The sequence below is a fragment of the Equus przewalskii genome, chromosome 7, assembly GCF_037783145.1.
Source record: "Equus przewalskii isolate Varuska chromosome 7, EquPr2, whole genome shotgun sequence".
NCBI lineage: Eukaryota > Metazoa > Chordata > Mammalia > Perissodactyla > Equidae > Equus > Equus przewalskii.
Genome location: NC_091837.1, coordinates 43,129,240 through 43,155,530, shown reverse-complemented (window position 1 = coordinate 43,155,530; position 26,291 = coordinate 43,129,240). Strand labels below are relative to the sequence as shown.

Below are 26,291 nucleotides of genomic sequence, written 5' to 3'. Positions count from 1 at the left end.
ACATAGATGAACCTTGAAATCTCATGCCAATCAAAGAAGCCAGACACAAAAGGCCATATGTCATATGATTCCATTTACACAATATGTTCGGAATAGACAAATCCATAGAGACAGAAAGTTGTGGTTTTCAGGGGCTTGGAGAAGAAGTACTGAAGAGTGACTGCTAATAGGTACAGGGTTTCTTTTTGGGGCGATGGGTTAGATAATAGTGATGGTTGCTCAGCTTTGTGAACATACTAAAAACCACAGAACTGTACACTTTAAAAAGGTGAATTTTATGGTATGTGAATTATATCTCAATTTTTTAAGTACCCTTAAAAATAATTACGATTACTGGGTGGACATTGTGTTGTTACAAAGCATAAATTACAAAGTTGATTTTGGTTCAGTTTTTTTAAAAGTAGTTTCAACTTTTAGAAATAGACATGCTCACCTATGGAAAAAAATTCCTCATTCAGGTAGTGAGCTGCCTATCTCAGGAATTATTCAAGACAAGCTTATCAGGAGTGCTACAAGAGGAATTCTTGCACTGCACTTGAGATTGGACTACCTTACAAATTCCATATCATATTAGACACCCCCTAGTGCCCTATGCAAAGCAGGCACTCAATTGTAAATAAATAAATGTCAACGAATGCCTGGTGAGTAAGTTAACAAACAAATCCTCACAAAGCATTTATTAAGCACATCTTTGCACATGATGCTGTGCTAATCAGCAAATGCCAATCTTTTCGCTGAAAGCTTAGTGTGGATGGAAGCCAATCTGTCCCTGATAGGCAGAGAAGCGAACTGCACATAGTCTGTGCTGGTTTTATCAGCTGTTAGAGAAGGTATTTAGAAGAAAACCAATAATGGCTGATAAATTCCAAGTGCCCAGCTGCATGAACGTGAACACTGATGGCCAGCACTGCTCATGCACCCAGCTGGTAGAGGATATGCAGCGCCAGTGGAGGAGACGGCCAGGGGTCTGTGTTAGTTTTCAGATCCTGGGAGAACAGGAGACATTATCAGAATGTCAAAGATCAGAATAATGTCAACAAAGTCTGTGGAGGGCGCTTGACTCCAACATTTATAGACTAGCCCAGTGAAGGGCAGAAAATAGGCACTCACTTTAAATATAATTTTTTTTCTCTCTTTCTCTCTCAAAAAAATGTTGTTTTTTTTTTACATTCCCCTACTGCTCTGTTACAGGTTGAATTGTATCACTCCAAAAAAAAGATGTTGGAGTCTTAACCCCAGTATCTCAGAATGTGACCTTACCTGGAGATAGGTCTTTACAGAGGCAATCAAGTTAAAATGAGGTCATGGGCATCAGCCCCTAATCCAGCATGACTGGTGTCCTTCTACAGAGGGGAAATTTGGACACAGGCACACACATCCACAGAGAGAACACCATGTGGATGTGAAGGCAGAGATCAGGGTGATGCAGCAGAAGTCAACCAACATCAAAGATTGCCAGCACACCACCAGAAACTAGGAGACAGGCACGAACAGATTCTCCGTCACAGCCCTCAGAGGGAACCAACCCCGCTGACACCTTGCTCTCAGACTTCTGGTCTCCAGAACTGGGAGGCGATCCATTTCTGTTGTTTAAGTCACCCAGCCTGTGGAGCTTTATTACAGCAGGCTGCACCCAGCTATCCTTGTCATTTTCCGCTCCTGACTTCCCCTTGCCAGGGGCTAAGTTTCAAACCCACCAGAAAGTCGAGCCAGTCACCAAGGAGCACCCAAGCTCACAAGTGTCCAAGACCATTTTTCCTCTGTGAGGACAGTCTGTGTCCCCTAATCACCTACAGCAAGTGAAGGGGCTAAAATGTCACAACCTCTCCCATCCTCGTTCTTTCTTATGACATGTCACTCACCTTTAGCAGAGTGGCAAAAAACTGTCTTTAAAATGGTAATTTCATGAAATTAAGCATGATTTTGAACAAATGAGCCCCAAGGGCTCAATATACAAATGTGAACAGATGCTCCAAACTGTGGAAGGAATGTGACAATAGAAGAAGAGAGAATAATGTTGCCACACTGACATTTCATACCCAAAGCCCCGGCTGAGCTCCAGTCACCAGTACACCTGCTGCAGGAACAGCATTTTCATATGATTTAATATACTCAGTAATGAGTTCAAAAGTGCATCATGCACATAACTTCATTCTAGGTCTGTAAATTAGAGTGATCTTCTAATCAAGGATAATAAGTCGCATTTCCCAGCCTGCACTTAGGAAGCCACAAGCAGAGCAAGCTCTCTGGCTAAGAGAAAAGGACCCTTTTGCTCTCTCCCCCTGAGGTCATCCATCCAGAGAATGGCATCCCTAGCCCAGCTGCAGCCAAGCTCCTAGCTACATAGCCAGGAATTGGTGAGTCAACAGAGCTGTGAGGGTGGTACTCAGGCCAGTACCACCCAAGTACTGCCCTCTCTAAGCCCAAATTCAACCTCACTGTTTGCTAAAAGCAGAGGCAGATGAAGAAGCTAAACAGAAAAAGCAAACCATATGCTGCATGGAGAAAAAAACGTCTTGCACCCAACCACATAAAGGCTATTTCAAAGAAAAAACAATTTAGTTCAATGACAAGCTTACAGCTTTAGAACAGGATAATTCCTGTGTGTGCTTTAGCAGTGGTCAGCCAACCTGTAAGTCATCCTTGAGGACCTACTATATGCCAAACCTCGTGTGAGGTGCCAAGGCAAAGCAGTGAAGGAGACAGACACAGCTGCTGCCTATGGAGACACAGTGGTGGCAAGAGATCAGGCATGGGAGTCACCCAGCTAGAGTCCAATGTTGAGTCCATCACTTATTGGCTGAGTGATCCTGGGGAGGTCATACGAGCTCTTTGAGCCTCAGCTTCCTTATGTGTAAAACAGAGATAGTAATATGTCCTGTAGAATATTCTATAAATTTTCTAATAGTCATCACTTGAAAGTGGTAGCTATAATTATTATATGTTAATGTATAAATGCAGATGAACACATTGTCTTTGTAGATTTGTCTTTAAATGTCCTTCACAAGCTTATTCTGCCTTCCCAGCCAGAGGCAAATATTCTTACAGGCAGAAACCATGTCTTCTTTTTCTTTTGCACCCTACAACTGTTTATAGCACAATGATGGCTGCCTGAGTTCCCACACCAGTGTCCTAGACCACCCATAAGAAAAATACCAGACAGTATTAGGCCCTCATATATCAACATCACTCTAAATGTAAATGGACTGAATTCTCCAATCAAAAGACAGAGTAACTGGATGGACTAAAACATAAGACCCAACGATATGCTGCCTCCAAGAAACACATTTCAGCTCTAAAGACAAACATAGGCTCAGAGTGAAGGTATGGAAGACAATACTCCAAGCTAATGGCAAACGAAAGAAAGTAGGTGTTGCCATACTTATATCAGACAAAGTAGACTTCAAGTTAAAAAAGACAAGGAAAGACAAAGAGGGGTAGTATATAAAGATAAAAGGGACATTCCATGAAGAGAACATAAAACTTATTAATATATATGCATCTAACATAAGGACACCAAAGTACATAAAGCAGTTATTAACAGACCTTAAGGGAGAAATTAACAGCAACACAAAAATAGTAGAGGACCTTAACATCCCACCTTACATCAATGGACAGATTGCCAGACAAAAAAAATCAATGAGGAAATAGTAGATTTAAATGAAACACTTGATCAGATGGACTTAATAGATATATAGAGAGTATTCTATCCAAAGACAACAGAATGCACACTCTTCTCAAGTGCACATGGAACATTCTCAAAGATAGACCATATGTTGGGAAACAAGGCAAACCTCAATAAATTTAAGAAGATTGAAATCATCTCACCCATCATTTCCAACCACAATGCTATAAAACTAGACATCAATTAAAAGAAAAAAACTAGGAAAGTCAGAAATATGTGGAGACTGAACAACCACTGGATCAATGAAGAAATTAATGGACAAACCCTTAGCCAGACTCACTAAGGAAAAAGAGAGAAGCCTCAAGTGAATAAAATTAGAAATGAAAGAGGGGAAATTACAGCAGAAACACAAAGAATTGTAAGAGAATACTATGAAAAACTATATGCCAACAAATTGGATAACCAAGAAGAAATGGATAAACTCTTAGATTCGTACAACCTCCCAAAACTGAATCAAGAAGAAATAGAGAATCTGAAGAGACCAATCACAACTAAAAAGATCGAAATAGTAATAAAAAACCACCCAAAAAACAAAAGTCCAGGACCAGATGGCTTCTCTGGAGAATTCTACCAAACATTCAAAGAAGATTTAATACCTATCCTTCTCAAACTATTCCAAAAATTGAAGATGACAGAATGCTTCGTGACTCATTCTATGAGGCCAACATCACCCTGATAACAAAACCAGACAAGGGCACCATGAAGAAGGAAAATTACAGGCCAATATTGCTGATGAATATAAATGCAAAAATCCTCAACAAAATATTGGCAAACCAAATACAGCAATACATTAAAAGGATCATACACCGCAATCAAGTGGGCTTTATTCCAGGGATGCAGGGATGGTTCAACATCTGCAAATCAATCAATGTGATACACCACATTAACAAAATGAGGAATAAGAATCACATGATCATCTCAAGAGATGCAGAGAAAGCATTTGACAAGATCCAACATCCATTTATGATAAAAACACTGAATAAAATGGGTATAGAAGGAAACCACCTCAACATAACAAAGGCCATATATGACAAACCCACAGCCAACATCATACTTAATGGTGAAAAACTGAAGGCCATCCCTCTGAGAACTGGAACGGGATAAGGGTGCCCACTCTCACCACTTCTATTCAACATAGTACTGGAGGCTTTGGCCAGAGCAATTAGGCAAGAAAAAGAAACAAAAAAACGTATTGAAATTGGAAAGCAAGAAGTGAAACTTTCACTATTTGCAGACGACATGATTCTATATATAGTAAACCCTAAAGAATCCATCAGAAAACTATTGGAAACAATCAACAACTACAGCAAAGTTTCAGGGTACAAAATCAATTTGAAAAAATCAGTTGCGTTTCTATATACTAACAACAAACTAGCAGAAAGAGAAATCAAGAATACAATCCCACTTACAAATTGCAACAAAAAGAATAAAACATCTAGGAATAAACTTAACCAAAGAAGTGAAAGACCTATGCACTGAAAACTATAAGACATTACTGAAAAAAATTGAAGAAAACATAAAAAAATGGAAACATATTCCATGCTCATGGATCAGAATAATAAACACATCTACAGACAGTTAATCTTCAACAAAGGAGCCAAGAACATACAATGGAAAAAGGAAAGTCTCTTCAATAAATGGTGTTGGGAAAACTGGACAGCTGCATGCAAAAGAATGAAAATAGACCATTATCTTGCACCATACACAAAAATTAACTCAAAATGGATTAAAGACTTGAATGTAAGACCTGAAACCATAAAACTCGTAAAAGAAAATACAGGCAGTATACTATTTGACATTGGTCTTAGCAGCATCTTTGCAAATACCATGTCTACTTGGGCAAGAGAAACCAAAGAAAAAGTTAACAAAAGAGACTACATCAGACTAAAAAGCATCTGCAAAACAAAAGAAACCATGAACAAAATGAAAAGACAACCCACCAACCGGGAGAAAATATTTTTAAATCATTTATCCAAAAAGAGATTGATCTCCAAAATATATAAAGAACTCACACAACTCAACAGCAAAATAACAAACAATCCAATCAAAAAACGGGCAGAGGGTACAAGCATTTTTCCAAAGAAGAGATAGAGATGGCCAACAGACACATGAAGCAAGGTTCAACATCACTAACTATTAGGGAAATGCAAATCAAAACTACAATGAAATATCACCTGACACCAGTCAGAATGGCTACAATTACCAAGACAAAAAACAACAAATGAGGCTGGCCTGGTGGCATAGTGGTTAGGTTCGCACTTTGATGGCCCGGGGTTCACAGGTTCCTATCCCAGGCACAGACCTACACACCGCTCATCAGGCCATGCTGTGACAGTGTCCCATATACAAAGTAGAGGAAGATTGGCCCAGATGTCAGCTCAGGAACCATCTTCCTCAAGCAAAAAGAGGAAGATTGGCAACAGATGTTAGCTCATGGCCAATCTTCCTCACAAAAAAAAAAAAGTTATCAAGGATGTGGAAAAAAAGGAACCCTCATACATTGTTGGTGGGAATGCAAACTGGTGCAGCCACTATGGAAAACGTATAGTGATTTCTCAAAAATTCTCTATTTTTCTATTCTCTATTAAATTCTCTATTAAAACTCTCTACTAATTCTCCATTAAAAATAGAAATACCATCCAATCCAGCTATCCTACTCCTGAGTATTTATACAGAAAACTTGAAATCAATGATCCAAAGAGATTTATGCACCTCTATGTTCATTGCAGCATTATTCACAATAGCCAAGACATGGAAGCAACCCAAGTGCCCTTCTACGGATGAATGGATAAACATATATATATATACCTCATCTTATATATATACACACACACACACAATGGAATACTACTCAGCCATAAAAAAAGACAAAATCATCCCATTTGCAACAACATGGATGGAGCTTGAGGGTATGATGTTAAGTAAAATAACCAGACAGAGAAGCACAAATACTGCATGATTTCATTCATATGTGGAAGATGATAAGTTCATGGAAAAAGAGAACAGATTAGGGCCAGCCTGGTGCATAGGGGTTAAAGTTCATGTGCTCCACATCAGTGGCCTGGGGTTCGCAGGCTCGAATCCCAGACATAGACCTATGCACCATTCATCAAGCCACACTGTGGCAGTGTCCCACATACAAAATAAAGGAAGATTGTCACAGATGTTAGCTCAGTGAAAACCTTCCTCAAAAAAAACAAAAAGAGGAGGATTGGCAACAGATGTTAGCTCAGGGCCAATCTTCCTCACCAAAATAAAAAAGAACAGATTAGTGGTTATTAGAGGGGAAGAGAGTTGGGGGGTGGGCGAGAGGGGTAAAGGAGCACATATGTACAACGATGGACAAAAATCAGACAACTGGTGGTGAGCACAATGAAGTCTATTCAGAAATTGATAAATAATAATGTACCCCCAAAATTATACAACGTTATAAACCATTATGATCTCAATAAAATTACTGGAAAAAATCAAAATACCTTAAAAAACAAAAGAAAAAGAAAAATGTCAGAAAATTGCATAGTTGAGAATTATAGGTTATGATGCCGCTCAGGAAGAATTAATGGGGTAACATTAGAGGCAAGACTTGTAAACTAATGATTACTGATTACTGTGCTCGAGGTGTCTTGCTCTAGTCCCAAAACAGAAAGCTTAAAGTTTTGCTCTTCACTTTCTTTAATGAAAACCTGTTTACACGTGAAACAACACATTCACTGGCCCTAGAAGCAATGAAAAGATTAAGTCTATAGAATACCTTGGCATTATGGAAATTTCCATGGCACGTTCATGTTCCTACAGAACACTACAGTTATGAAATGCACAGAGACTTACCTATGCCTGAATCACATAAAATATTTTTCAAACAATTTCCTCATCCTGAGATAAGAAAATCAACTGTTTCTTCTGAGAAATCAACAGCTTTCCTAAGGAACAAAATGTTCTCCAAGACAAAAATCATTTGCCTTCCAAAGAGAGGCTATTTTCTCCCTTCATCAACAAGAGACAGAGCCTGCTGCTTTTAACTCGTAAGGTACGTCTGACCTAAAATGGCTCAAGAATGTTTTCACACATTGCTTGGATATTTCAAGAGCTTATGATAAGAACAGATTTTAAAATATAATCAAATCGTTGTATAGAGTATGGTTTTCCATGTTTTATCCCCTCAAAAGGTACATTGATACCTTCTTAGGGAAGAATAGGAATAAATTATGCTATCAAATTCAATATATTCTCCCATTCCTCAAAAATGAGGTATTTAATGATAAAAGGGAGGTTGTGGTTGACAAAGGAAAAAAAGATCATTAAATGTTTCCAGGAAAGTCACTGGACATAGCAGAGATTGTCACACATGCTCAGCCCTTTGAGAGGCTCACAGCTCCCTGCAGGTGCTCCTAAAAGAACTGATGAGGTGAACAACGGCTTCCATAATCTGGCCGCCATTCCTAACTCTGGCTTCATTCTCCAGCCTTCCGCTGCTTTGCTCGCCCGCCCTGGCATGCCCATTTATGTGCTCTCACAGGGTCAAAGCCTTCCAGACTCAGCCAGCTTGCTCCTCCAGTGAACTGCTAAAGGACCTGCACTGGCTTCTCCCAGCCTTCCTCCCCTGGGCCCTCCCTTCAGGGGCAGCCCTGACAAGGTTTGGCAGTGACCCAGACAGGCTGAGCCCAACAGCCAACTGCTCCGTTTGAATGATTTCATCTGCTCAAGACTAGCAGCTGGAATGGATGATACCTTGAGACTTCCAGTTTCCATTCCAACAACTTATGAATAAATCTTCCCACTACAGCTGGGTACAGAAATGTCCTATCTATTTAAAACCCAAACAGAGTAAATAAGACTGGTGATAAAATAATTGAACTTCAGTCCAGAACTGTTATCAGCAGCAGATTAGCAGACTAGTTTAGACCTTTCCAAAAGGCAGGCTTTTCTATGGCACGGATGTGTGATAAACTAGGGGAGGGGGGCAAATGAGTGGGGGAGTAAGATGAGCATCTTTAGCTTCGCCTAACTAAGAGTAGATTATCCCTCACCTCTGAGGTTTCAATAAAAGAGAAAGAAAGCTGAGGAAAGCAATTAAGACAGCTTAATAAGGGTCTAAGAAGGTTTGGCCGCAAGCAATAATACAGCTTGGATAGTGGAAAGCAGGAAGAACATTTCAATCCTATTTAGGACATCTAAAGCCAGATCTGCATGTGGAACTGAATGAACACTGGTCATTTGTATTTGGATAATTCACCAGTTGCCACTAAGAAATTACCCTAGGGAATGCTTTCTGGGAAGGATATGGGGGAGGGGAGCAGAGGACGGGCTGTGTCCTTTCACCTTATTGTTCGGAGCCTGGATTCATTTGCATAGCCCTCCGAGGATGAAGTCTTTTCTGCCATTTGGTAGATTGCCATCAAATTTCAAGTGACATGATGCTCGGTAGATTTATGCACCGTGAAGCGGATACTGCAGGGGTTTGGTGTATTTGTGTTTCATTTCCAGTTCAACAATACACAGGGGGCTGTCACACTAACAAGGTTTATAATGATTGACTTGTTCAGCCGTATCGAGACCTTTACTTCAATAGAGCAGAAGCCTCAATAAACAGGAAATTTGTATTTGAACAGATGTCTGTCTAGAAGGGAGGTACCATATTTCTGCCTGACTTGGTTCAGAGTGAATCAAGTGCATTCCCCCACCCCCAGCCCCCAAGCACAGGGCACGGCCAAATTCCAGACAATCTGCAGAATCTCTGGGTCACAGCATCTTACTCTTATAAAACAAAATCCCTTTAAATGTGCATTTAAGTCCTCTGAAAGAAATACCAGGCATAATTCAACATTTGGCTGCGCTCATTTTTAGACATGAATTCACGATTTTGAAAAACGCAAACGTTATACCAGAACAAAAAGAAAGCATTCTCATTTCTGTGACTTGGAGCAGTTTAATTCCCTGAGCCTCATCTATAAAGTAGGAAGAGTAAAACCCACTATAAGAGGTCATCGTGAGAATTAAATAAGAAAAGTCTATGAAAGCCTAGCACTTAGTTGTTACCAGTAAACGTTTGTTTAAAAAACACATAGATGATGAAAGTGACCCTCTGGCCACACCTGATCTCACCCTTGGCAGATGAATTTATTTTATTTGTAGCAGAATTAAGAGTAGTCAGGGCATTTAGGAACAGAGCAGTGCAGTATAGAGAGAGGAGAAAATGCTTTCCTGGAACTTGATCTGACTCGTAAGCAAGGCAGCTATGACAAATGTGACCACTGCCAGGGACTGGGTCCCAGAGGAGCTAGAAGAAACTTGCTAATGCGTACAAGACCTGAAAGACTCAAGGGAAAGTTGAAGAGAGCAGTTTCTTCCTTTAGACTTAAAAATACCTAGGATTTGTTCAATGAATGAACGAATGAACAAATGAACAAACGTGTCCTGACATAATCACCTCCAGTTGGTCCAGGGATTTTTATGAACCAGTTATTGATCCAGCATATATTATTGTGCCCATACCATGTGCCAGGCACTGATGATACAGGGGCAGGAAGATAGGGGGAGTCCTTGCCGTCCTAGAGCTGTTGGTCTAGTAGGGAGACAGACAAATAATCACATAAATGAAGGTAAAAATTGTGATAAGTGCTATGATGGAAAAGTACAGAATACCATGAGAGAGTATTTAAACCTTAGGAACCTAATTTCTGAGACCTGAGGTATGTGCAGGAATTCACCAGGTAGAGCAGGGGAAAGAGTTCCAAGCAGAGGGAACAGCATGTGGAAACTCCTGGAGGCAGGAGAGAACTGGCATTCTGAGAACTGGAACAAGGCCTCAGTGGATGGAATATTGTAAGCAAAGAGAAGACTGGCAAGAGTTGGCAGGAACCAAACCAGGCAGAGTCTTGCTGGCTGTGTTATTTACTTTATAATTTATCCTAAATGCAATGAGAAGCAATGACTTGATCAAATCTTTGCTTTTAAAAAATCACTCTGACTATAGCGTATTGAATGAATCAGAAATATAAAAGTGGATGTGAGGATACTATTAAGAAGCCATTGCAGTAACCCTAACAAGAGAGGGTGTCAGCTTACGCTAGGATGTGAAGATGGATTTAATACGTATTTTAAAAGTAGAATTGACCAACTTGAAATCAATAGCTGTGGCCTAGGCAACAGGATAGACAGTGGTACTACCCACTAAATGGAGTATACCAGAAGAGCAGTCCAGGGGGAGCGAAGAGTGGGAAAAGAGCAAGAATTTAATTTTGGACAATTCAACTTTAAAATGCCTGCAAACACCAAAGTGAATGTGTCTGGAATGCAAACATATATAAATGCCTAGAGCTCAAAAGAGAAGTCAGAGCTGAAGCTACAAATTGGAAAGACACAGGCATACACACAGTGATTAAAATCACAGGAGTGGCTGAGATCACCCATGGAAAGTGTAAAGGAAGAGAAGAGGGCTCAGCATTTCAAGGTCGGTCAAGGAGACTGGGCAAGAGAAGCTATGGGATGGAAGGAAACCAGAGAGGTCAAGAGAAGAAAGTATTTCAATAAAGGAATGTTGCATGTTGCAGCAAATAAAGTAAAATAAGAACTAAAATGAATCCATTGGATCTAAGACATGCAAGCAACCTTAGGAAGTCCTGATATAATGGAATTTTGAGGACAGAAGCCAGGCTGGAGTGGGTTGAAAAGATAAAGGTGGGGAAATACATGGGGCATGAGCAGATAAGACTGTGGCCGTGAAAGTACAATAACGGGAGAGAGACTGGGGTCAGAGGGTGGCAGTTGTTGCTGTTTGTCATCATTGTCTTTGTTGTCGCTATGTGATTGTTCCTGGCGGGAACTACTGCAATATATATTAATATTAATCAAACAGATCTAGATACACGGAAAAGGCTAGAGAGAATGGAATTCAAATCCACATACAGGGCAAGTGGCCTTAGATAGGAAGAGGGGCATGTCCTCCATCATAACTTGTGAAAAGACGTGCAGACATAGGCTGCTTGGTAGATCATGCAAAGGGAACATGAAGGAGTTTCATCTGAGGGCATCTATCTTCCCTTTTAAATCATCCTCTGAGCCTGAGGGAGAGGAGGGAGTGTTAAAGAGAATGGAAAAGGCATAAACTAGCCCTTGAGGAAAGTAGGATGGAGCTTACTAGAAAGAGTAGTACTAAGTTTGCCATGCAGTGGGGAGAAACGAGTTAAGTTTGGTTAAATACACAGTGTTGCCATCTGCCAGGTTGTGTGATTTCTCCAACAATGCCAAGACATTTGGCAGTTGGCCTGGAGAAGGTTGATGGCTGGATTCATCCAGAGCTGGAGTTTTGTCAAGTGGCTGGGACAGAAAGAAAAAGAAACATGAGAGTGTTTGCAGCAAAGGAATGGTCATGATTGACAATGAAGTCTAAGCTGGACCAAGGGAATGTGAACCCAAGAGGAGCTGACAGACAGAGAGAAAGCAAAAAGGTCAATGGACTGGAGATGCAGGTGGGATGGGAACAAGTGAGCAGGGAAGATACAAAAAGTGGCTCTCAGGGGCAGGGTGCGAGATTTAGATTTTCTGCAATTATGGGAGTCTAGTGATGACAGCCACTGGAGTGTAGCCACAGGAGAGGGTTGCTTAACATCAGAGTGGAGGAGAAAGCCGTGGTAGATGAAGTGATCAAAAATTGAAAGTTTGGGATGTTGAATAAATTTAACTGTGGATATTTAAGTTACCTAGGATGGGGGTGGAAGTTGAAATGGACAGAAAGATTGAGAGCCGTGGTTCTAAAGTCTTTAGTGAGAGAGAGTAAGTACCAAAGAGATTTACTCAGCAAGAGTAAGTAAATCACAACAAAGAGGAGGGAAGAAAGTGGTACAGCTGGACGGTTTGAGCCTCAAAGGATCAAAAATTTTTGTAAAAGGAGAGGGTAGTTATGGTTTAAAAGTATCATGAAGGAGGAAGTAGGACATCTACTACCCCTCTGCCCAATACCAAGATAAGTCAAATATGAGAAAATAGCCTCTACTCAAGAGCAACTCAAGGAATGTATAACAAAAACTACAAACGTTTTGAATGCCAACCCTGTATTAAGAACATTTTATATGTTACTTTATAAAAACCATTAGGTATTATTATTCACATTTTCCAGATGAGGAAACTGAAGCTTAGCGTTAAAGTAATTTGCTTTAGTCATGTCTCTTATGGATGGAAGAGCTGAAGCCACAACCTAAAAGAAAAATTATAGTTATTGAAATGTTCTTGAGGGCTTATTATCCTGGCAGGTTGCAATGCTTCTTTTACACCCAGATGGATCTTGGAGACCCATCATTCTATGGAGTGATGATGAAGTAACAGAAGTTAGCGTGGACTGCAACTTTCAGGGGAAGGCAATCATTCCATCCTGTGTCCTTGAGGAAAGAACTCATCTTGGTCCCTGCTCCCTTCTCTTCTCCTTTCCCTCTCTCTCCTCCTGGAATACAAACTTGTGAAGCCCTATCACATTTATCTCTGTCTCCCCTGAGTCTAAAATAGTGCCTGACACATAGTAGTTGTTCAACCAGTACTTGTTGAACTGGAACAAGGGAAATGTCCAGACTAAACCAATTCACTGACTTTCTCTTACTCACTGAGACTAGGGCAGGAGAGAGGGGATGCAATGATTTCTCTTACTGCCATTTTCTTGCCTCCCCAGCCCCTCAAGAACAGATCATAAATGTGATCACTTTATCTTCTATAACAGTAAAGTGACTAAACGTGCCCTCTGAACCTTTAGCTCTTGGTCTAGGTTTTAAGAGAGGCCTCAGGCCTGGAGAGAGCAAAGCAATTTCACATTGGCAGGGAATTCTCCAACTCGCAGGTTTTAGTCTTCATATGTTTCCAGGGCACAAGGATAGAGGAAAACTGGTTCTTCTTTACTACAAACTCCTGTCCTGCTCTCCCCAGTTTTCAATCTTGAAACATCTTGGCGTTAAAAATAAAGAAATGCAGAAGGGCTAAGACAAGAGCCCAGCACTTAAACCACGGGAACTTTGTCCACAATGATGTCATGGACCCAAAAATGGCAACTTGTGGCTCTGAGATATCAGTCTTCCCTGATTCAGAAGACACATGTCATATTAGAATGTTTCCACACGTGGGTCAGTCGCTCCCTGCTAAAAACCCACAGAAACTCTCCGCTTCTCAGGAAGATGACTATGATTCCAAAATTTACCTATTTCACTTATTCAATTGGCTATCACTTCACTCTTATTCCAACTAATAAGTGCTAGAAGCTACAAAAGTATCCCATGATTGTGATTTGTGTCATAGTCTGCCACCTAGCAAGGTCTCCCTGTCTGGTATTAATCCTAAAGTGACAGGAGATTCAGAAGCTTCTGTCTACTCATCAGGGGTGGGTGAGGTCAGGCCAATGAGTCCATGCGCACATAGATCCAGGCCTGACAACGCAAATGGTGTAGACACAGGTGAGGCCAAACTGCTCCAATTTAATCCATCATCATCATGCTGTGCACCTGCAAAGCATGCCAATCAGACTATGAACAGGGCAGCCTTAGGGCCCCAGAGCCTAATCTCCACCCTTCTAGGAGGCTGCAATGCACACACTCAAAGCAGCTTATCTTTAAAATGTCTCCATACTCTTTAATATTTCAGTATTTCAAGAAGAAGGAGGCAGCTACTTGTTGCGGTGTTCCACAGGTTATCAATAATTCCCTGCATCTGATCACTTGCTTATAGTAACTGTTGGGTTGATGAGGCTCCAGGTGTACCATTTCAGGAAGGATGGAGGTAGGATGGTGGTCTGGGCCAAAGATGCAAACTAAGAAAGGTCAAAGGGAATAGCTGGAGCAAGAACACCAAGTGGTGACTTTCCAGCAGCCACCACTTTGGATGCTTCTCCTACATCTTTCACCAGCCCCGTGGTCTACTGGCTAAGATTCGGCACTCTCACCGCTACGGCGCTGGTTTGCTTCCTGGTCAGGGAACCATACTGCCCGTCTGTTGGTTGTCACACTGTGGCAGCTGCGTGTGGCTTTGATGCCAAAAGATATGCCACCAGTATTTCAAATACCAGAAGGGTCACCCATGGTGAACAGGTTTCAGGAGAGCTTCCAGACTAAGATAGACTAGGGAGAAGGACCTGGCCACCCACTTCCAAAGAAATTGGCCGTGAAAACCCTATGAATAAGCAGTGGAGCATAGTCTGATACAGCGCTGGAAGGTGAGAAGAGGGCGCAAAAAGACTGGGCAGGGCTTTGGTCAGCTGTCCACTGGAGTGCTAGGAGTCAGAATCCACTCGACAATATTAACAACAGCCTACATCTTTATTGGTCTGCTCAGACGCCCGCTAAGAGAGATACAAAAACACTGTATCCATTTACCAACTCCTACGTAAATTTTATAGGCTCAGCACTGTCATCAGGTAATAATACCAATGCTTACTACTTTACAGATACTTTAGTGCATTCTTTAAATACTTATATCATATAATGCTTACTAAAATTTTACCAAAGGCATATTTTAGCATATTACCATTCTATGTATAAGGAAACTGAGGCAGAGGTACTGCTAATAAGTGGAGGTGGGATTCAAACTCACGCCTCCTCAGGCTCCACGGCCCTAGTATTTGACCATTATGCAATGGTGCTTCCCAGAAGACAAAACCTGAAGTGTCTGGATGCAATTTGGCTGTAGTGGCCTGTTTGCCAAGACTCAAAACTGATCTTGGTCCTCTGCATCCTCATGTGTTATCTGCAACCCAAACAAGAGAGGAGGCAGAAAAGATAGCAAGTCTACCAAGCATGCAATAGAAATGTCAGAAATTAGGTCCTGGGGTTCAACAGAAACATGAGGGTTAAAGTCCTTTGGGTTGCTTCATTTTCAGAATATGCCAGGAGAGACTGCTCCAGACTCTTTGTGAGCCTGATCTTGGAACATGGTGGGAGGTTAAGGTCCATGGTGCCGAAATTATCAGCTGATGAGGGCTCAGCCCACAAAGACAAAGCCTTCCTCCCCCCGCTGCCTTCCTACCGAGTGGCAGGGAAGTGAAAGATGCGGTTGAGTCTGTTTTCTGTCACTAATCACGACTGCAGACTCCCGTGGACACGATGAGAATACGATCTCAGGCAGTAAAAGTAGCTTCAACATGTGAGAAAAAGAAAAACAGATCTGCAAAAGCCTGGGGAACAGAATGTAAGAGGACATGAAATGTTCTTGGTTTCAGTCACGTATACAAGTTATAAACCAGTTGGGATTCACTGGAAATTTTTTGTGGGCCAACTTTTCAGTGAAATGCTTTGCTCAGTCTGGAAAAGTGTGAAGAACTGGCAGCTGACTTGTGATGGCTTGTTTTGAGTTGAAGTCTGGGTTCATCCCAGCAGTTTACATCTCCAGGGCCCTCCGACACCCAGCTGAGTCGGCAACTGCAACCACAAGGCTCCCATGGAGAAGTTTGTGCCTGGAGACATCACACTCAATTAAGCCAAATTTCAGCTTCAGAAGCAAAGTCCTAAACAGTGTGCTCCTCTCTAAACGGTTACAGGATTACTTCTCAAAACCACGTGAACCAGTGCACAGCTATCTCCCCTACCCAGTCCTGGGTGCTAGAAACTCTGCTTCCAACTTTCCAAAGGCCATCTCATGACCATTCCTAAGTAACACAGCTCGAGGGCAGTAAGATGAGTAAAGAGGCACAGATGGGGTAGCTCACTTGCCCACATCCAGGTTATAAGTTAACAGAGTTAGGATCCATATCACTTCACAGCACAGACAAGGGTCTACTCTGCACCAGGCTCTGTGTTTATCCAAGATGACTGAGACATTGCCCCATGCTCAAGGAATTGACAGTCCACTGGGGTGTGCCTCATCTCATGAGTTTCAAATCCAGACAGTTCCACTACTTTTTAAAATACTCTAATTATTGCGAAGCACTTATTTTCTGTATGATTTGTTTGGGACATAGCCCAGACTGTCTGGAATGAGAGTTCTCTTCCTAAGCGTATGGGCTATATTTATAACTGTATTTTAAGCTATTTGAAGGCAAAGGCCATGTGTCATGAACCCATTTATGTCCCTGTACCTAGCACGTATCCTGCACTTAATGGGTTGGCTCGGTAGGTGTTTTTTGATGCTGTTGATGGCGGTATTCACGTGGGGGAGTGACTGTCATGGGTACTGAGTAGAGAAGCAAAAGGGTTAGAGAGAATTTGTTTGTTCCCTCAAAACTAACAAAAAGATTTGTTTGTAGGAACATATTATACGATTAAAACTCATTTAAGCAAAGCACCATAAACTACTAACCTATAATTCAGAGTAAAGGCTCTTGAGACAGACTATCTCCATTTGAAAGCCATTCTCACCATTTATTTATTAGCTGTGTGACCTTAAGCATGTTACTTAATTTCTCTGTGCCTCAGTTTCCTTACCTATAAAATAATATTAGTAAGAACCCATTCTTGTGAAGACTATGTTAACACGTGTAAAACACTTAGAATAGTGTCTGACAAGTAAGTGCTCAACAAAAGTTAACTCTTGCTATTGTCTTCAAACAACTTTGCTTCAATGCAGTTAATACGTAGTCATAAGAATGGCAGAGACAAATCATAGGAGAACAAACCCTGTTCATGGATTTATTTTAAATAACTTCTAAGTGATATCCTAGGTTCATTACACATTTAGTTCAATTATTATTCATCTATAGAATAATAATTTATTCAAGAAATATTTATTAAGCACCCATTGTGTGCTAGAAACCAGAGACACAGGATACAGCTTCTCTCAGAGCTCAGAGTCTAGGGGTGAATTTAGCACAGGAAGTGCAGGGACAAGGGACAGCACCAGGTACTATGGAACATGAGGAAAGGACATATAATCCAGCCTGAGGGGGTCAAAGGAGGTCTCTTCGAAAAGCCATGTCTGTATCAAATTTTGAAGAAAAAGTAGAAGTGAGTCAGATAAAGAAGGGAGGGAGAAAATAATGAAAACAATAATTATGTCTATAATTATAATACCCTGTGTCTCCATGTCTTTACAATTTACAAAATGTTGTGATATCAATTACCTTGTTTAATAAAAACTGATTGATAACTGGTCCAAAATGTGGGCACACAAGTGGCACCACACAAATCAGGGTTCTTCCTTAGGATTTTTTTAATTTGAGCTGTGGGGAAGTGTGTCTGCATGTCTCTGTTGAGAAGCTACAGAAGTGGGAGGACAGAGCTGCCTGCGGCCATGCCCCAGCTGAGCAGAGAAGCAGCTCTTAAGAGAGACAGAAGGAGGCTTCCAGGCAAAGAGGCAGAAATAAGAGATGGCGTGTGACATGCTGGATCTAGTTGTCCCTAAAGCCAGCTCCACCCTGCCCTTTCCACTTGGGATCACAGGCACTGATGATGACGATGATACCTATAATAACAATGTTGCTGATGAGCGTGTACTGGGTGTTAATATGTACCCAGGGCTGCGCCAAGCTCTTCACACTTCCAGTAGTACAAAACTCTTCTGTAAAACATGTTGCCAAGCAAGGAAGGAATCAGCTACTGTATAACTGCCTATTGCTCCTCAAATTGAACTGAATTGTGTCTCACTTAGGCAGCATCACTAGATACTCAGTACAGACAAATAAATCTAGTTACTTGCTGCTATTGTTTAAACCTCCTTTCCTTTACTTGCCCTGTAAGTCCAAAGATGCTTTGTACTGTAGAAAGGACCACTGTTTAAAAAAGCTTCAGAAAGACAACAACATCACCTCAGAGCGTTTTAGCCCCTTATCGTATTCCAAGTACCTGTGATTTATCTCATTGTTATTTTTAACAATACAGGAATTCTGTACTACAGTTTGGACAGATATTTCTATCCCATTTCACAGATCACAGAGAGCACAATAATTCTCTCAAGGCTACCCGACTGTAAGTTACAGAGGCAGGCAAGGACCCCATGCATCTCGCCTGTTACACTCTGAGAAGAGAGCAACCATTATGAAGATCTAAATCCCAAACCAATAATAAAAATCACTTAAGTTTAAAGTTTTTATTGTTTTTTCTTTCTTATTCTTCTTGGGATAAATGATAGTTGGCTTTAATAGAGACATGTTTGGAGAGACATAATTTATTATTTATCTCCTTTGGATAAAGGGTCCAAAATGTTTCCCAAAAGAACTGCCTCACGTTCATTAAGTGTTCTACACAGGGCGAGCGGCCGTGGCTATTAACACAAACTGTTAATCATCTTGTACCTTGAAGTGAAAAGACAGGAGTAGCACAAAGCTGACAGGCAGAAAATGTCTCTCCAAAATAGGGACTTCAGACATGGCTTTTGGAGTGATGCCTCTGAGTGTCTCCCACACTTTACATCATTGTAGCTTTCTGGTGAATAAGTCAGAAAACTCCAGAGAAAAATGTTTTCTTCCTAGTTCCTGCCCCAAGAGAGATTTTAAACGTTGATCACTTTCTCAGTAGAGAAGCAGTGTTCATTCAAAAGGGAGAGTTTTCCCATCCTCTTCAAAACAACCACCACACAACCCAAGAGAGTCAAGCCACACAATCATCAAATGGAAACATTTTGGTGGTGTCCCTGGTGCCCTGAGAAGACAGAATGGAAAGAAGAAACGACAGAACGTCAAGCAGCAGCAGATAACTGGGGGCTGTGCCACAGAGCCACTGCAGCCCAGGCCTCCGGCAAAGAGACAGCCAAAGAACGCTTTTTTTTCTTTAACTTAAAAGTTTAAAATAACAAAATTATGCCAGTGACACTCCACATTCCAGCCTCCCAGGGTCACTATTAAATGTCATAGCTACTTCAAACAGCAAGCCTCCAGGGACCCAAGTCAAAAACTCTTTCTCCAGCCAGAATGTTCATAGACCTTGCCAAATACAGACAACACCTATTAACAGAGTATTTTAGGGCCTGACATTCCTTGACATATCTATTATTGTTCTTTGAAACAACCGTACTTCAGCCAAATCATGGCTTTTTACAAAATTTTCTTTCAAGGAGTCAAAAAAGTGGTTCTCTTAACATCTCATAGCTAAGAAATCCATATAACTTGTATGACTTATGAAGCACTCATTCCTAATACTTATTGCTTCTTCCTCTTAAAATCTAATTTCCCTTTCTATGCAGTTTACAAACACATAAAAAAGGAAGGACAAATTACAACACGGACAGGAAAAAGGCCCAGAAAACAACTAAATCAAAGGATTATACTCTGTTTATACGTGCATATGTATATACACATGGAATGTTCATGTACATGAGAAAAGAATCATGATCTATATATTCAGTATACTTACCTATGGAATGTAATATGCAGGCTGTTAAAATCCCACAGAAAGTATATTAATGTATTACTTTTAAATTTTCTTAACTTAGCAAGTACATAAAAGTAGTAAAATAATTTATCTCAGTATTACTAATTACCAAGGATACTTAAGCAACCAAAAACTGAACTATTTTAAACATACACTTATTTACATTTTTTTCTGACCCATAACAACTTTTTCCAAATTACTTTCCCTGGTCAAAGTAGTTTAGAAATTCTACAAACCATTCCCCTCTTTTGCAGAAGCACAATGGACAGAAAGAAAGCTGTGTAACCTAGCACTTAACCTTACTGTTTAAACTCTCATTTCTTTTTTTTTGAGAAAGATTACCCCTGAGCTAACTGCTGCTAATTCTCCTCTTTTTGCTGAGGAAGACTGGCCCTGAGCTAACATCCATGCCCATCTTCTTCTACTTTATATGTGGGACGCCTACCACAGCATGGCTTTTGCCAAGCGGTGCCATGTCTGCACTCGGGATCTGAACCGGCGAACCCCGGGCCGCAGAGAAGCAGAACGTGCGAACCTAACCACTGCACCACCGGGCCGGCCCCTAAACTCGCATTTCTTTATTTGACTACTGAACATATTATTCATTGAATACCTTTTAATTTCTCATGAAATGTATCATAATAAACAATAAAAATAAGAGATTATAAACACAGTTTGGAAAATGCTGGGCTAGTGTTTTAGTTAGCACCAAGAACATTCAAGAATTTCTAAATATAGGGGCCGGCCCGGTGGCGCAGCAGTCAAGTGCGCACATTCCGCTTCTCGGCGGCCCGGGGTTTGCCGGTTTGGATCCCAGGTGCGGACATAGCACTGCTTGGCACGCCATGCTGTGGTAGGCATCCCACATATAAAGTAGAGGAAGATGGGCACGGATGTTAGCTCAGGGTCAGTCTTCCTCAGCGAAAAGAGGAGGATTGGCAGCAGTTAGCTCAGGGCTAATCTTCCTCAAAAAAATAAATAAATAAAATTTTAAAATTTTAAAAAATTAAAAAAAGAATTTTTAAATATATAAATATTTATTTTTACTTTGTTCTTGATTTTTGAAATTTCCTTTTGGAAGATCATCTTATCCAGAGAAGCTATGTCAGTTTACATTATAATTCAAGTTTGTCGATTTATTTCCATTGTCATGCTCTAGTGCCATAAAAATGTACACTCATGTACTAAGCTTTATCATTTATCACACAATAGTAATATTTTATATTTCCCCAAAAGGAGCTCAAAGTATACTGCGAGCATTTTGTAACTCATTTTCATAACACTACTGTGACACAGGTGGAGATTAATTGTTCCATTTTACAGGCGTGGAAAAGGCATCTCAGAGAGAGTGAGTCACAAGCAAAGGTGGAAATAAAACTCACTTATTGAGGCTTCAGAATATAATCTTTCATCCAGATGGCAATGCTCCTCTATGAATTAAAAGTATGGTTCTCTCTGTATGTGGCCATCTCCTTGGGACAAATAAAATAAAGAATGAGTGAAAAGTACTATGGACGGAATCTTCTCCACAGCAGAAATGTTTGATCAAGTATCTCTCCCACAAGGATTCTGAACAACGAGCTAAGGAGCAGCTCCCTCCAGGAGGGAGGAGAGAGCGCTTGGTGATCTAATTCTAACAGTGAGCCAAAGAGCTTAGAAGCAATCACCAATCCATGGCCAGCTACTTCCTTTTCAAGAGCCACACCGAGGTTTACATAGTCATCTGTCCTATGCCACAAAATAAAATATAAAACAGTCCAATTCATTGAAATAATTTTAAATCTCCTAAAATAATTGAATCTTCTGCATTTATTGAATATGCTTAGAAGAATTAATGATTATTAAATCAGTATTACTGTTATTCTCACTTTCAAGTGGTTTGGAGGCTGTCATTTAAGGGAAAGCTTCCTAACAGCTTTCACAGTTTCCTTACGTCCTCCCACACACACACACGCATAATTATCTTCCAGGCCCTGCCAGGACATTGATAAAATCAAAAACAGAAACTATCAGATTTTTTTTCTATTGTAACATTTTAATTTTTAACATTGAACCTTGCCTCCTGGTGCATTTTGCCCAGTAGAAATGCTTATTTGGACAAACTCATTTGTGCCTCCATTCCTAACGTAATGACAACCTAGTCAGCTATCCCTGAAGCTCGCCATTTCCACACCTAACCACTTAGTCCTCATCTCTAAGCTCAGACTAATTCTTGGCCAATTCTGTTACTACTCGAAGGGAATTTAAGGATTCATAGACAGAGGTTTGATGCTGTAATAATGCTCAGTTCCTCTCTCACTGGTGCTCTTCTGCCTTTTGAGACCTCCTGGGAACTGAAGTTTAGTTCCAGAATCTTAGGGCAAGACTGGGCTCAGCTTTGGGCTGCTCTGTCCTCTCAGATGCCACCTACTGTCTTCATGATTTCGATGTATTTCCATCACCTGTCACCCACCACTCCTGTCCCTGTGCTCTGCCAGATCAGCCAGACCATTTTCTATTGCTGGCTGCCAGGCATGCTACGCAAAGACTTGGCCACCCTGAATGCCATGGCTGCTCTCCAGTACCTTCCTCTGCCACCTGGGCAGTCCATCAGAGTACTAAGTTCCAAGTACTGGAGTACAAGCAACCAGAATTTTCAACTGTTCCGAAGGCACTGAGACTCTGGAAAAACCCGTCTGGTAGTTTTACGAGCCAGACAGTACATACCCACAGTGCCAGGTAGAGAAGATGCTCAATACTTACCTACTGAAAGAATGACTGAGTGCCCATCACTATACACATAGACCTCAGCCCCCTCCCTGTGAAATCGACTGCCAGGAGCCAAAGAAGAGAAGCGGAATCATCAGACTGTGATGTGATCGCTCACTGCACAGACTTTGGATCCAGATTGCCTTGGTTCCATCCCGTGTCCACCACTTACTGGTTATATAATCTCTGGAAGGTTTACTTGGCCTTTCTAACCTCAACGTTCACATCGTTATAAAGGGGAGATAATTGCTTACCTCAGTAGGTTTTTGCAAGGATGAAATGAGCCAGTCCACATAAGGCACTAGGCAAGTACCTGGGCTAGAGCTGACACTAGATAAATGTTAACTATTATTAGCATTAAGCCCTTTCCTATCAGTTACACCCAAAAAGCAGAATAAGAAATAAAATCAACAAAACAACAACTGGTGCCTGTGAATGTCAAAATAGAGGGATTGTGTCTAACTGTTGTATTTTTTCCCTAACTTTCACTTACATTCCTCGTCTTCATCATGTCCGCTAGTGGCAGTAGCCCATGACACCAGGACGACCAGCAAGTCAACACTGCAGCAGTTCTCAGTCGTCGAACGAGCCGCGGCTAACTTCACGAGCCACTCCAGTTCTCCTCAACGTGCTGCAGAAAGGCGAGAGGTGTGTTTCTGCTTGAGGAACTATTGAAAATCCGAGATTACTTTCGCCCTTGAATACTCTTGAAGAACCCTTGCCCCGAGCTGGTCAGGCTTTCAAGTCTTTATTCATTGGCTGGCTGGACTTTGTACCATGCTGAGTGCTATCCTGCTGGGTCCCAGCTTCTAAAGCTGGAGTTCTCAGCACACCAGAACAAGCCAGATGGATTTATAGTCTTGACCTCTTTCAGAGAAAGAATGCCACCTTCTTCAGGGTCCTCCAACACCAATTTCACCTTGGCTATTCCTCACAATCTGAAAAACCCTCTAGAGGGATGTGGAAATATAAGACACTGTGCAGAGTATTTCCAAAGAAGAGCAAAAGTTATCCAGCCAAAGGACAGCTTCTCAAAAATGCGGGCTGTGACCCAGGAGTGAGAAGTGAAATTTAGCTGATCTCAAGAGGCTCGTTTTTAGTGAAATAGAACAAAGGAATGGAAAGGAATGGAATAGAACAGAGCAGAATAGAATTGGACCGTATCAGAGTATGTCTCACATAATAAAGGTCAAGCACTTTGTCATGTTTTAATTACAGATATATGTATGTGTGTACTAGATCATAATGTAAAAATGTAGCTCTTGCTATGGATCAAGATGAAATGTTTTTTCAAATCACATGTCTAATGTGACTGAACCAATATTGATCTATTCTTCTATGCATATCAATAACATTTCAGTCCAGGGGGTTGAACATTGGAAAAGCATCAAGGAATATGCAGTAAAATTTACCTGCACATCTAAAAGTTATTCAAACAAATTTAGGGAAAATTAATTCAAGACTCGACTTACATCAAACAGCTGGAAATGTAAGTAGTAGACGAAGAAAGTAGGCCTGACCCCACGCTGCAGGGGCTCCAGTCTTTGTCCCTTGTTGGCTGTATGATCATGGGTCAGTTACTTAGCCTCTCTAAGCCTAAGGCTCCTCATCTGTGAAATGGGGATAAAAGCAGAGTACTAGAAAAATTAGATGAGTCATTATAACAAATTATTATAAATGGATTGTACAGCACTTAGCACAGTATTTGGCACAAAGCAAACTCTATTAGCTATTATTATGCTTACCATTGAAACTGGTAGTTAATATTGTTGTTTATTACATGCAAAGATACACTGTTGTCTAAATAATTTACCCCAGAAGATAACACCCAGCGTGCCATAAAGATCAAATAGCTATTTTCCGTCATTAATCTACCAGCTTATTAAAACCCCTCGTGACTCAAACACTGAATCTTCCTGAACAATCAAGAGAGGCCTAGAGCTCCATCTTCAGATGGAGCCACCCAGACAGAGGGCGTAGGTTGGGGATGTGGTGTTAGTACCATGATAGTTTGTTCTGCGTAGCGATGGCCAGTACGGGTTCAAAAATAAACACAAAAAAGATCGAACAGACATTTCTCCGAAGGAGATATACAGATGGCCAACAGGCAAATGCAAAGATGTTCAATATCATCAACTATCAGGGAAATGCAAATCAAAACTACAAAATACAAATCAAAACTACAAAATGCAAATCAAACAACAAGTGTTGGAGAGGATGCGGAGAGAAGGGAACCCTCGTACACTGCTGGTGGGAGTGCAAACTGGTACAGCCACTATGGAAAACAGTATGGAGATGCCTCAAAAAATTAAGAATAGAAATACCATATGATCCAGCTATCCCACTGTTGGGTATTTATCCAAAGAACAAGAAAACACAAATGCATAAAGATACATGCACCCCTATGTTCATTGCAGCATTATACACAATAGCCAAGACTTGGAAGCAACCTAGGTGCCCATTAAGGGATGAATGGATAAAGAAGATGTGGTACATATACACAAAGGAATACTACTCAGCCATAAGAAATGAAAAAATCTGGCCATTTGTGACAACATGGATGGACCTTGAGGGTATTATGCTGAGTGAAATAAGTCAGAGGGAGAAAGTCAAATACCATATGATCTCACTCATAAGCAGAAGATAAAAATGATGATAAACAAACACATAGCAACGGAGATTGGATTGGTGGTTACCATGGGGGAAGATGGAGGGAGGGTGAAAGGGGTGATTAGGCACAGGTGTGTGGTGGCGGATTGTAATTAGTCTTCGCGTGGTGAACACGATGTAATCTGTATAGAAATCGAAATATAATGCTGTACACCTGAAATTTATATAATGTTATAAACCAATGCTACTGCAATAAAAAAATAAATAAATGAAAATAAACACAAACACTATATCTAAGTGGTTGTGTGTGAAGAAAATTTTGCCTTCTAATCATTTTTTCATAAAATACCAAAAGGAATTCCAAAGAGTTTTCAATTAATTATTTCACAGCCTTAAAATATGACTTGGAACTAGTTTCTCTAAAAACAAAAGTTATTGGGTCTGGCTCAGTGGCACGGTGATTAAGTTCACACACTCTACTTTGGTGGCCTGGGGTTTGCGGGTTCAGATCCTGAGCGTGGACCTATGCACCATTCATCAAACCATGCTGTGGCAGGCATCCCACATACAAAACAGAAGAAGACTGGAACAGATGTTAGCTCAGGGCCATTCTTCCTCACACAAAAAAAGGAAGATTGGCAACATATGTTAGCCCAGGGGCAATCTTCCTCACCAAAAAGAAAAAAGAAAATTATTTCTCCCACTTACCTGCTTTAGCACTTTCAGGACTTTCTCCACGGCTCAGCAAGAATACACGGTGAAGGAGGGTAAGGAATAGGCAGGGGGTGGCAGGGCAGGTGGCAGAGCTGGGATGCAGGAAATCTAACTGTGCCTATACATTCATAAGAACAGCGTTTTCCTGCTCTTGCTTCTGTGGTCTATTCCCACCATGTTCCACTTCACAGCAGCAAGGGGAAAATAACGCAGACCTCTCCTGCTGCTTTAGACTGGATTGAATGTGGGAGTCTTTTGTAAAGATG

The 26,291-nt window shown here is 40.9% G+C and overlaps 1 long non-coding RNA gene across 1 annotated transcript; it reads right to left on the bottom strand.

Annotated features, from left to right (window-relative positions):
* Positions 1–21,335: 21,335 nt before the first annotated feature.
* Positions 21,336–24,312, bottom strand: LOC139084917 (uncharacterized). Its single transcript, XR_011542856.1, has 3 exons — positions 24,174–24,312; positions 23,195–23,332; positions 21,336–21,425 (listed from the first exon to the last, which is right to left on the bottom strand). It is a non-coding gene; the product is annotated as an uncharacterized lncRNA (long non-coding RNA).
* Between the last annotated feature and the right edge of the window lie 1,979 nt (positions 24,313–26,291).